At 37.8% G+C, this 12,393-nt stretch overlaps 1 protein-coding gene across 1 annotated transcript in view; it reads right to left on the minus strand.

The window, feature by feature from the left end:
• Window positions 1-12,393, minus strand: part of NEK10 (NIMA related kinase 10) — a 1,556,164-nt gene that overhangs the window by 1,482,660 nt on the left and 61,111 nt on the right. The window lies entirely within an intron of this gene.

Genomic DNA, 12,393 nt, shown 5'->3' on the forward strand with positions numbered 1-12,393 from the left:
ACGCTGCTGTAGTAACAGGGACAATGCACGAAATGGGTTGTAGAAGGTAACCTTGCTGTACAAAAATCTTCTTAAGCAAACCCTCCAATTTTTTATCCATAGGATCTTTGAAAGCACAACTATCCTCGATAGGAATAGTAGTGCGTTTGTTTAGAGTAGAAACTGCCCCCTCGACCTTAGGGACTGTCTGCCATAAGTCCTTTCTGGGGTCGACCATAGGAAATAATTTCTTAAATATAGGGGGGGGAACAAAAGGTATGCCGGGCTTTTCCCACTCCTTATTCACTATGTCCGCCACCCGCTTGGGTATAGGAAAAGCGTCGGGGTGCACCGGAACCTCTAGGAACTTGTCCATCTTGCATAATTTCTCTGGAATGACCAAGTTGTCACAATCATCCAGAGTAGATAACACCTCCTTAAGCAGTGCGCGGAGATGTTCTAATTTAAATTTAAATGTCACAACATCAGGTTCAGCTTGTTGAGAAATTTTTCCTGAATCTGAAATTTCCCCATCTGACAAAACCTCCCTCATGGCCACTTCAGATTGGTGTGAGGGTATGACAGAACAATTATCATCAGCGCCCTCCTGCTCTTCAGTGTTCAAAACAGAGCAATCGCGCTTTCTCTGATATGTAGTCATTTTGGCTAAAATATTTGCTATGGAGTTATCCATTACAGCCGTCAATTGTTGCATGGTAATAAGCATTGGCGCGCTAGATGTACTAGGGGCCTCCTGCGTGGGCAAAACTGGTGTAGACACAGTAGGGGATGATGTAGTATCATGTTTACTCCCCTCATCTGAGGAATCATCTTGGGCAATTTCATTATCTGTGGCAGTACTGTCCTTACTTTGTTTGGACGCTATGGCACAATTATCACACAAATTTAAATGGGGAGACACATTGGCTTTCATACATATAGAACATAGCTTATCCGAAGGCACAGACATGTTAAACAGGCTTAAACGTGTCAATAAAGCACAAAAAACGTTTTAAAACAAAACCGTTACTGTCTCTTTAAATTTTAAACAGAAAACACTTTATTACTGAATATGTGAAAAAGTATGAAGGAATTGTTCAAAAATTACCAAAATTTCACCACAGTGTCTTAAAGCATTAAGAGTATTGCACACCAGAGCTTTAACCCTTAAAATAACGGAACCGGAGCCGTTTACAAATTTAACCCCTATACAGTCCCAGCTATAGCCTTTGCTGAGACCCAACCAAGCCCAGAGGGGAATACGATACCAAGTGACGCCTTCTAGAAACTTTTCCAGCTACTTTCAGATCCTCACACATGCATCTGCATGTCCTGCTCTCAAAAAACAACTGCGCAGTAATGGCGCGAAAATGAGGCTCAGCCTACAACTGGGAAGGCCCCCTGACTGGAAAAGGTGTCTAACATAGTGCCTGCCATTAATAAACGTTCCCCAAGTTTATAAATGTGAATTATCAGCATAAACATGAATAAAATGCCCAAATAAAGCAATCGATTTAGCCCATAAAAGTGTCTACCAGTTTTATAGCCCATATTAAGCCCTTTATTCTGTTTGTTTGACTAAGAAAATGGCTTACCGGTCCCCATGAGGGGAAATGACAGCCTTCCAGCATTACATGGTCTTGTTAGAAATATGGCTAGTCATACCTTAAGCAGAAAAGTCTGCTAACTGTTTCCCCCAACTGAAGTTACTTCATCTCAACAGTCCAATGTGGAAACAGCAATCGATTTTAGTTACTGTCTGCTAAAATCATCTTCCTCTCACAAACAGAAATCTTCATCCTTTTCTGTTTCAGAGTAAATAGTACATACCAGCACTATTTTAAAATAACAAACACTTGATAGAAGAATAAAAAACTAAATTTAAACACCAAAAAACTCTTAACCATCTCCGTGGAGATGTTGCCTGTGCAACGGCAAAGAGAATGACTGGGGTGGGCGGAGCCTAGGAGGGACTATATGGCCAGCTTTGCTGGGACTCTTTGCCATTTCCTGTTGGGGAAGAGATATTCCCACAAGTAAGGATGACGCCGTGGACCGGACACACCAATGTTGGAGAAATCCCCATTATCAGACAAACGGGCACACCAACTAGTTGCTGAGAACCCCGCACAATCATATTATTCATAATCAAAAACAAAAAAAACAAAAGCAAAAACACCCTTATCTGTTATAGATCTGGACCAGACTTTAACTATTTTAAAGTGTATCGAGCACAATGTATATAACAAAACAGAACCAAGTCCTACAAATTATTCAAAAAGCCTCAAAAACCACTCTCCTGGGTGCAGTAATAATAAGTATCACCAGTTATCTACACTCGTAATGGTGATCAACATAGGCCCCCACGGCTATATACTCATAAACCTTCACCAGACCTAGACATGATTATTTGAAAACACCCTTTATGTTGGATATAACCCAACAAGAATACATGAATGAATGCCTCACTTGAACATAGTGCTGAATGCTATGTACTATATTCAGGAGAACACGTCAATTATAGACTATATCACGTCAATTAAAAAAACTTACTCTCATATAAACATTGGGCTCAATATTAGCCACTGTAAAAGTGATAAACCCACAAAAGGAGCAAACAAAACCACAAACAAACAATTAAGTCCTAATAGAATGCATGTACACATGAATAAAAACAAGGATAAAATAAATATGTGTAACCATCCACAAAAGAAAAACACAAAAATGGACACTGATCACTCTCTGAGAATCCGTTCAAGGCATCAGGGTGAAACACAAGTGAAAAAACATCTAATCCAAATAACCTAGAAAAATTAAAATTAACATTAAAATCAAATGTCACTACTGACAGTCAACATGTCCAGGAAGAGCACATACTCTCCAGCTAGGATTTTCACCAACATTATATCCATATTACATGTTCCCATAACATAATAGCATCGCGGAAAAATAAGACAAAAGAGTAGGAAAGATAACAACACATAGGGAAAAAAAAATATCAGTACATAGGAAAAATAGGAAAAAATAAGAAAAAATAAGAAAAAATAAGAAAAAATAAGAAATAGAAAAAACAGAGAACAAACAATAAAAATATATATATAATCATATTTAATAAAGTGTTACACTTTGTATTTACTATAAATATTTCACAGTCTAATGTTCTGCACTTAGCAATATGTTCTAAGTATTTGTAAATACATATTTATATATATATATATATATATATATATATATATATATATATATATAATCATGTATTATATATCTGTATAGTTATATATTGTACCAAAATACCATCAGATATATATAGAAATATGTATTCATGAATAAATAGAACATATTCTACTATGTGCAGAACATTGAAATGTGAATATGCGCACATGAGAATATTGCTCCATTGACTTGGGGGAATAGGTTATCACAATATTGTAAGTTCGGATTTTTGCCCATGTCGGATAAGCGCTAGATTGATACATTTTTACTTTCAACTCGTAAAACCAGCATAACCCAAAGCGCCGAAAACTATTATTTCTAGTGAAATTAGTACTGGAGCGAAAGACTCGTAATCTGGCCTAAGTATGTAGACTGGATGGTAACATAGTGAATATTGAACAAGGGCTGTATCAAATCAAGCAGTTTTTTTATACTGAAGCTATATCTACAGGTGAATATACATACATATATATATATATATATATATATATATATATATATATATATATATATATATATATATATATATTTCTATAAACTGTGGAAATTTAATTTGGGGCAACACATTTTGCTATTCATTTTCATGGTTTCCTGTTAAAACAGTTCTTGATTGTGAAATATTATCAAATGCCTATCGGCTAGATTACGAGTTGTGCGTTAAGGTAAAAAAGCAGAGTTAAGAGGTACTAACGCTGCTTTTTTACGCTCGCTGCTATTACGAGTCTTGCGGGTTTAGGGTCATTGAACACTTCTTTGGCATTACTGCAAAATTACTTACGTAAACTTCATAAAGTCTTTTTTCTATGGCACTTCCATAGCGCTGATATTACGAGTCTGTCCTGGGAGGCCAAAAAGTGAGCGGTACACCCTATCCTGTCAAGATCCGTAACACATTTAAAAGTCAGTAGTTAAAAGTTTTATGGTATAACGCCGTAACATAAAACTCATAACTAAAGTGCTAAAAAGTACACTAACACCCATAAACTACCTATTAACCCCTAAACCGAGGCCCTCCCGCATGGAGGCCCTCCTCCACACTATAATAAAATGTTTAACCCCTAATCTGCGCTCCAGACACCGCCGCCACCTACATTATATTTTTGAACCCCTAATCTGCTGCCCCCAACATTGCCGACACCTACATTATATTTATTAACCCCTAATCTGCCACCCCCAATGTTGACGCAAACTACCTACACTTTTTTACCCCTAATCTGCCGCCCCCCAACGTCGCCGCCACTATAATAAACATATTAACCCCTAAACCGCCGCACTCCCGCCTCGCAAACATTAGTTAAATATTATTAACCCCTAATCTGCCGTCCCTAACATCGACGCCACCTAACTACACTTATTAACCTCTAATATTCCGCCCCCAACGTCGCTGCCACTATATTAACGTTATTAACCCCTAAATCTAAGTTTAACCCTAACACCCTCTAACTTAAATATAATTTAAATAAATCTAAAGAAAACTACTATCATTACCTAAATAATTCCTATTTAAAACTAAATACTTACCTATAAAATGAACCCTAAGCTAGCTACAAAATAACTAATAGTTACATTGTATCTATCTTAGGATTTATTTTTATTTTACAGGCAAGTTTGTATTTATTTTAACTAGGTACAATAGTTATTAAATAGTTATTAACTATTTAATAACTACCTAGCTAAAATAAATACAAAAGTACCTGTAAAATAAAACCTAACCTAAATTACACTAACACCTAACACTACACTATAATTAAATAAATTAACTAAATTAACAACAATTAAATCAATTACATTAAATTAGCTAAAATACAAAGAAAACCCACTAAATTACACAAAATAATGAACAAATTACAAGATATTTAAACTAATTACACCTAATCTAATAGCCCTATCAAAATAAAAAAAATCCCCCCCAAAATAAAAAAAACCCTAGCCTAAACTAAACTACCAATAGCCCTTAAAAGGGCCTTTTGCGGGGCATTACCCCAAAGTAATCAGCACTTTTACCTGTAAAAAAAATACAAACAACCCCCCAACAGTAAAACCCACCACCCACACAACCAAAGCCCAAAATAAAATACTATCTAAAAAAACGTAAGCTCCCCATTGCCCTGAAAAAGGGCATTTGGATGGGCATTGACCTTAAAAGGGCAGTTAGCTCTTTGGCTAGCCCAAACCCTAACCTAAAAATAAAACCCACCCAATACACCCTTAAAAAAACCTAACACTAACCCCCTGAAGATCGACTTACCAGGAGAAGTCTTCATCCAAGCCGGGCCGAAGTCCTCAACGAAGCCGGGAGAAGTCTTCATCCAAGCCGGGCGAAGTGGTCCTCTAGACGGGCAGAAGTCTTCATCCAGACGGCATCTTCTATCTTCATCCATCCGCCGCGGAGCGGTTCCATCTTCAAGACATCCGACGTGGAGCATCCTCTTCATCCGACGACTAAAGACGAATGAAGGTACCTTTAAGTGACGTCATCCAAGATGGCATCCCTTAGATTCCGATTGGCTGATAGACTTTTATCAGCCAATCAGAATTAAGGTAGAAAAAATCCTATTGGCTGATTCCAATCAGCCAATAGGATTGAGCTTGCATTCTATTGGCTGATTGGAACAGCCAATAGAATGTGAGTTCAATCCTATTGGCTGATAGGATCAGCCAATAGGATTGAACTTCAATCCTATTGGCTGTTTGCATCAGCCAATGGGATTTTATCTACCTTAAATCCGATTGGCTGATAGACTTCTATCAGCCAATCTGAATCTAATGGACGCCATCTTGGATGACGTCACTTAAAGGAACCTTCATTTGTCGTGTAGTCGTCGGAAGAAGAGGATGCTCCGCACCGGATATCTTGAAGATGGACCGGCTCCGCGCCGGATGGATGATGATAGAAGATGCCCCCTGGATGAAGACTTCTGCCCGTCTGGAGGACCACTTCGCCCGGCTTGGATGAAGACTTCTCCCGGCTTCGTTGAGGACTTCGGCCCGGCATGGATGAAGACCTCTCGGTAAGTCAATCTTCAGGGGGTTAATGTTAGGTTTGTTTAAGGGTGTATTGGGTGGGTTTTATTTTTAGGTTAGGGTTTGGGCCGCAAAAGAGCTAACTGCCCTTTTAAGGGCAATGCCCATCCAAATGCCCTTTTCAGCGCAATGGGGAGCTTAGGTTTTTTTTAGATAGTATTTTATTTGGGGGGTTGGTTGTGTGGGTGGTGGGTTTTACTGTTGGGGGGGTTGTTTGTATTTTTTTTTACAGGTAAAAGAGCTGATTACTTTGGGGCAATGCCCCGCAAAAGGCCCTTTTAAGGGCTATTGGTAGTTTAGTTTAGGCTAGGGGTTTTTTTATTTTGGGGGGGCTTTTTTATTTTGATAGAGCTATTAGATTAGGTGTAATTAGTTTAAATATCTTGTAATTTGTTTATTATTTTCTGTAATTTAGTGGGGATTTTCTTGTACTTTTGCTAATTTAATTGATTTAATTGTTAATTTAGTTAATTTATTTAATTATAGGGGCCTAGTTATCAAGCCGTCAACCTCAAATACGCTGGAATTCCGCAGCGTATTTGTGGCGAGGCTGATTCACCTTAGTTATCAAAGGTTAGATCCCGGCAAAAGTAGAATTTTGTGACGTAAACTTCGATCCGCTGGACTCAGTCCGACACAGATCGATTCTTACGTCACTCCAGATGTTCCGCACACAAGTACGGCACAATCTGACTACTTTTGCTAGTTATCAAAAAACTAGCAGGTACGCTCGGCACTTTTACGGCCTAGCGTACCTGGTTTTCAAACCGCCACCCTGGAGGCGGCGGATCCCATAGGAATCAATATGAGTCTGACCATAGCGAAAGTACAAGTTCGCTGCTGACAGACATCCCATTGATTCCTATGGGAGCAGTCTACACCTAACACCCTAACATGTAACCCGAGTCTAAACACCACTAATCTGTCCCCCCCTACACCGCCACAACTAAATAAAGTTATTACCCCCTAAACCGCCGCTCCCGAAGCCCACCGCAAGCTACTCTATACATATTAACCCCTAAACCGCCGCTCCCGGAGCCCACCGCAACTATAATAAATGTCTTAACCCCTAAACCGCCACTCCCGGAGCCCACCGCCACCTACATTATACCTAGTAACCCCTATCCTGCCCCCCCTATACCGCCGCCCTCTATAATAAAGTTATTAACCCCTATCCTGCTGATCCCGCACCTCGCCGCAAATAAATAAATAGTTTAACCCCTAAACAGCCGCTCCCTGAACCCGCCGCAACCTATATTAAATTTATTAACCCCTATCCTGCCCCCCACTACACCGCCGCCACTGTAATAAAATTATTAACCCCTAAACCTAAGTCTAACACTAACCCTAACACCCCCTAACTTAAATATTAATTAAATAAATCTAAATAATATTTCTCTTATTAACTAAGTTAATCCTGTTTAAAACTTAATACTTACCTGTAAAATAAACCCTAATATAGCTACAATATAAATAATAATTATATTGTAGCTATCTTAGGATTTATTTTTATTTTACAGGTAACTTTCAATTTATTTTAACTAGGTACAATAGCTATTAAATAGTTATTAACTATTTAATAGCTACCTAGCTAAAATAAAGAGAAATGTACCTGTAAACTAAAAACTAACCTAAGTTACAATTACACCTAACACTACACTATACTTTAATAAATTATTCATATTTAAAACTAAATACTTACCTGTAAAATAAACCCTAAGATAGCTACAATATAATTAATAATTACATTGTAGCTATCTTAGGATTTATATTTATTTTACAGGTAAATTTGTATTTATTTTAGCTAATTAGAATAGTTAAATAGTTATTAACTATTTAATACCTACCTAGCTAAAAGAAATACAAAATTACCTGTAAAATAAATCCTAACCTAAGTTACAATTAGACCTAACACTACACTATCATTACATTAATTAAATAAATTAACTACAAATAACTACAATTAAATACAATTACATAAACTAACTAAAGTACAAAAAATAAAAAAGCTAAGTTACAAAAAATAAAAAAATAAGTTACAAACATTTTAAAAATATTACAACAATTTTAAGCTACTTACACCTAATCTAAGCCCCCTAATAAAATAACAAACCCCCCCAAAATAAAAAAATGCCCTACCCTATTCTAAATTTAAAAAGTTCAAAGCTCTTTTACCTTACCAGCCCTTAAAAGGACCTTTTGTGGGGCATGCCCCAAAGTATTCAGCTCTTTTGCCCATAAAAGAAAAATACAACCCCCCCCAACATTAAAACCCACCACCCACATACCCCTAATCTAACCCAAACCCCCCTTAAAATAACCTAACACTAATCCCCTGAAGATCATCCTACCTTGAGTCATCTTCACTCAGCCGAGCAGCGATGGAACCGAAGTGGAAATCCGGAGCGGAAGAAGTTATCCTCCAAGCGGCGCTGAAGAAATCTTCCATCCGATGAAGTGATCCTCCAAGCGGCGCTGAAGAAGTCTTTGATCCGGGCGATGTCATCTTCCAAGCCGGGTCTTCAATCTTCATCCTGCCGACGCGGAACATCCTTCTTTACCGACGGACTACCGACGAATGAAGGCTCCTTTAAGGGATGTCATCCAAGATGGTGTCCCTTCAATTCCGATTGGCTGATAGGATTCTATCAGCCAATCGGAATTAAGGTAGGAAAAATCTGATTGGCTGATTGAATCAGCCAATCAGATTCAAGTTCAATCTGATTGGCTGATCCAATCAGCCAATCAGATTGAGCTTGCATTCTATTGGCTGATCGGAATTTTTTGTAACTTAGCTTTTTTTATTTTTTGTACTTTAGTTAGTTTATGTAATTGTATTTAATTGTAGTTATTTGTAGTTAATTTATTTAATTAATGTAATGATAGTGTAGTGTTAGGTTTAATTGTAACTTAGGTTAGGATTTATTTTACAGGTAATTTTGTATTTCTTTTAGCTAGGTAGTTATTTAATAGTTAATAACTATTTAATAACTATTCTAACTAGCTAAAATAAATACAAAGTTACCTGTAAAATAAATATAAATCCTAAGATAGCTACAATGTAATTATTAATTATATTGTAGCTATCTTAGGGTTTACTTTACAGGTAAGTATTTACTTTTAAATATGAATAATTTATTAAAGTATAGTGTAGTGTTAGGTGTAATTGTAACTTAGGTTAGTTTTTAGTTTACAGGTACATTTCTCTTTATTTTAGCTAGGTAAGCTATTAAATAGTTAATAACTATTTAATAGCTATTGTACTTAGTTAAAATAAATTGAAAGTTACCTGTAAAATAAAAATAAATCCTTAGATAGCTACAATATAATTATTATTTATATTGTAGCTATATTAGGGTTTATTTTACAGGTAAGTATTTAGTTTTAAATAGGATTAACTTAGTTAATAAGAGAAATATTATTTAGATTTATTTAATTAATATTTAAGTTAGGGGGGTGTTAGGGTTAGTGTTAGACTTAGGTTTAGGGGTTAATAATTTTATTACAGTGGCGGCGGTGTAGTGGGGGGCAGGATAGGGGTTAATAAATTTAATATAGGTTGCGGCGGGTTCAGGGAGCGGCGGTTTAGGGGTTAAACTATTTGCGGCGAGGTGCGGGATCAGCAGGATAGGGGTTAATAACTTTATTATAGAGGGCGACGGTATAGGGGGGGCAGGATAGGGGTTACTAGGTATAATGTAGGTGGCAGCGGTGTCCGGGAGCGGCGGTTTAGGGGTTAATACATTTATAAGAGTTGCGGCGGGGTCTAGGAGTGGCGGTTTAGGGGTTAGTAACTTTATTTAGTTGCAGGGGGCTCCGGGGGCACCTGTATAGGGGTAGAACAGTGTAGTTTAGTGTGAGTGCTTAGTGACAGGCTAGCAAGAAAGCTGTCAAAAAGCCGAAGAGCAGCGAGATCGGATGAGTGATAACTCTCACAGTCCGCTGTTCATCGCCCTGTACTTGGTGCGCGGCTTTTTGACAGCTTTTTTGATAAGTTAGCCGAATTTTGGCAGGTCCGCGGCGGCAATGTGAGACAAGCTTAGGCGGGCGTATTGGGCCGGCGAAGGCAGGAAAAGTAGACACGTTGATAACTAGGCCCCATAGTGTAGTGTTAGGTGTTAGTGTAACTTAGGTTAGGTTTTATTTTACAGGTACTTTTGTATTTATTTTAGCTAGGTAGTTATTAAATAGTTAATAAATATTTAATAACTATTCTACCTAGTTAAAATAAATACAAACTTGCCTGTAAAATAAAAATAAATCCTAAGATAGCTACATTGTAAGCTAGCTACATAGTTATATTGTAGCTAGCTTAGGGTTTATTTTATAGGTAAGTATTTAGTTTTAAATAGGAATAATTTAGGTAATGATAGTAATTTTATTTAAATTTATTTAAATTATATTTAAGTTTAGGGTGTTAGGGATAGACTTAGATTTAGGGGTTAATAACTTTAATATAGTGGCAGCCAATAGAATGTGAGTTCAATCCTATTGGCTGATAGGATCAGCCAATAGGATTGAACTTCAATCCTATTGGCTGTTTGCATCAGCCAATGGGATTTTATCTACCTTAAATCCGATTGGCTTATAGACTTCTATCAGCCAATCTGAATCTAATGGACGCCATCTTGGATGACGTCACTTAAAGGAACTTTCATTTGTCGTGTAGTCGTCGGAAGAAGAGGATGCTCCGCACCGGATATCTTGAAGATGGACCGGCTCCGCGCCGGATGGATGATGATAGAAGATGCCCCCTGGATGAAGACTTCTGCCCGTCTGGAGGACCACTTCGCCCGGCTTTGATGAAGACTTCTCCCGGCTTCGTTGAGGACTTCGGCCCGGCATGGATGAAGACCTCTCGGTAAGTCAATCTTCAGGGGGTTAATGTTAGGTTTGTTTAAGGGTGTATTGGGTGGGTTTTATTTTTAGGTTAGGGTTTGGGCCGCAAAAGAGCTAACTGCCCTTTTAAGGGCAATGCCCATCCAAATGCCCTTTTCAGCGCAATGGGGAGCTTAGGTTTGTTTAGATAGTATTTTATTTGGGGGGTTGGTTGTGTGGGTGGTGGGTTTTACTGTTGGGGGGGTTGTTTTATTTTTTTTTACAGGTAAAAGAGCTGATTACTTTGGGGCAATGCCCCGCAAAAGGCCCTTTTAAGGGCTATTGGTAGTTTAGTTTAGGCTAGGGGTTTTTTTATTTTGGGGGGGCTTTTTTTATTTTTATAGAGCTATTAGATTAGGTGTAATTAGTTTAAATATCTTGTAATTTGTTTATTGTTTTCTGTAATTTAGTGGGGATTTTTTTGTACTTTTGCTAATTTAATTGATTTAATTGTGAATTTAGTTAATTTATTTAATTATAGGGGCCTAGTTATCAAGCCGTCAACCTCAAATACGCTGGAATTCCGCAGCGTATTTGTGGCGAGGCTGATTCACCTTAGTTATCAAAGGTTAGATCCCGGCAAAAGTAGAATTTTGTGACGTAAACTTCGATCCGCTGGACTCAGTCCGACACAGATCGATTCTTACGTCACTCCAGATGTTCCGCACACAAGTATGGCACAATCTGACTACTTTTGCTAGTTATCAAAAAACTAGCAGGTACGCTCGGCACTTTTACGGCCTAGCGTACCTGGTTTTCAAACCGCCACCCTGGAGGCGGCGGATCCCAGAGGAATCAATTTGAGTCTGACCATAGCGAAAGTACAAGTTCGCTGCTGACAGATAACTCTCACAGTCCGCTGTTCATCGCCCTGTACTTGGTGCGCGGCTTTTTGACAGCTTTTTTGATAAGTTAGCCGAATTTTGGCAGGTCCGCGGCGGCAATGTGAGACAAGCTTAGGCGGGCGTATTGGGCCGGCGAAGGCAGGAAAAGTAGACACGTTGATAACTAGGCCCCATAGTGTAGTGTTAGGTGTTAGTGTAACTTAGGTTAGGTTTTATTTTACAGGTACTTTTGTATTTATTTTAGCTAGGTAGTTATTAAATAGTTAATAAATATTTAATAACTATTCTACCTAGTTAAAATAAATACAAACTTGCCTGTAAAATAAAAATAAATCCTAAGACAGCTACATTGTAAGCTAGCTACATAGTTATATTGTAGCTAGCTTAGGGTTTATTTTATAGGTAAGTATTTAGTTTTAAATAGGAATAATTTAGGTAATGATAGTAATTTTAT

This window comes from Bombina bombina, chromosome 5, assembly GCF_027579735.1.
Source record: "Bombina bombina isolate aBomBom1 chromosome 5, aBomBom1.pri, whole genome shotgun sequence".
Taxonomy (NCBI): domain Eukaryota; kingdom Metazoa; phylum Chordata; class Amphibia; order Anura; family Bombinatoridae; genus Bombina; species Bombina bombina.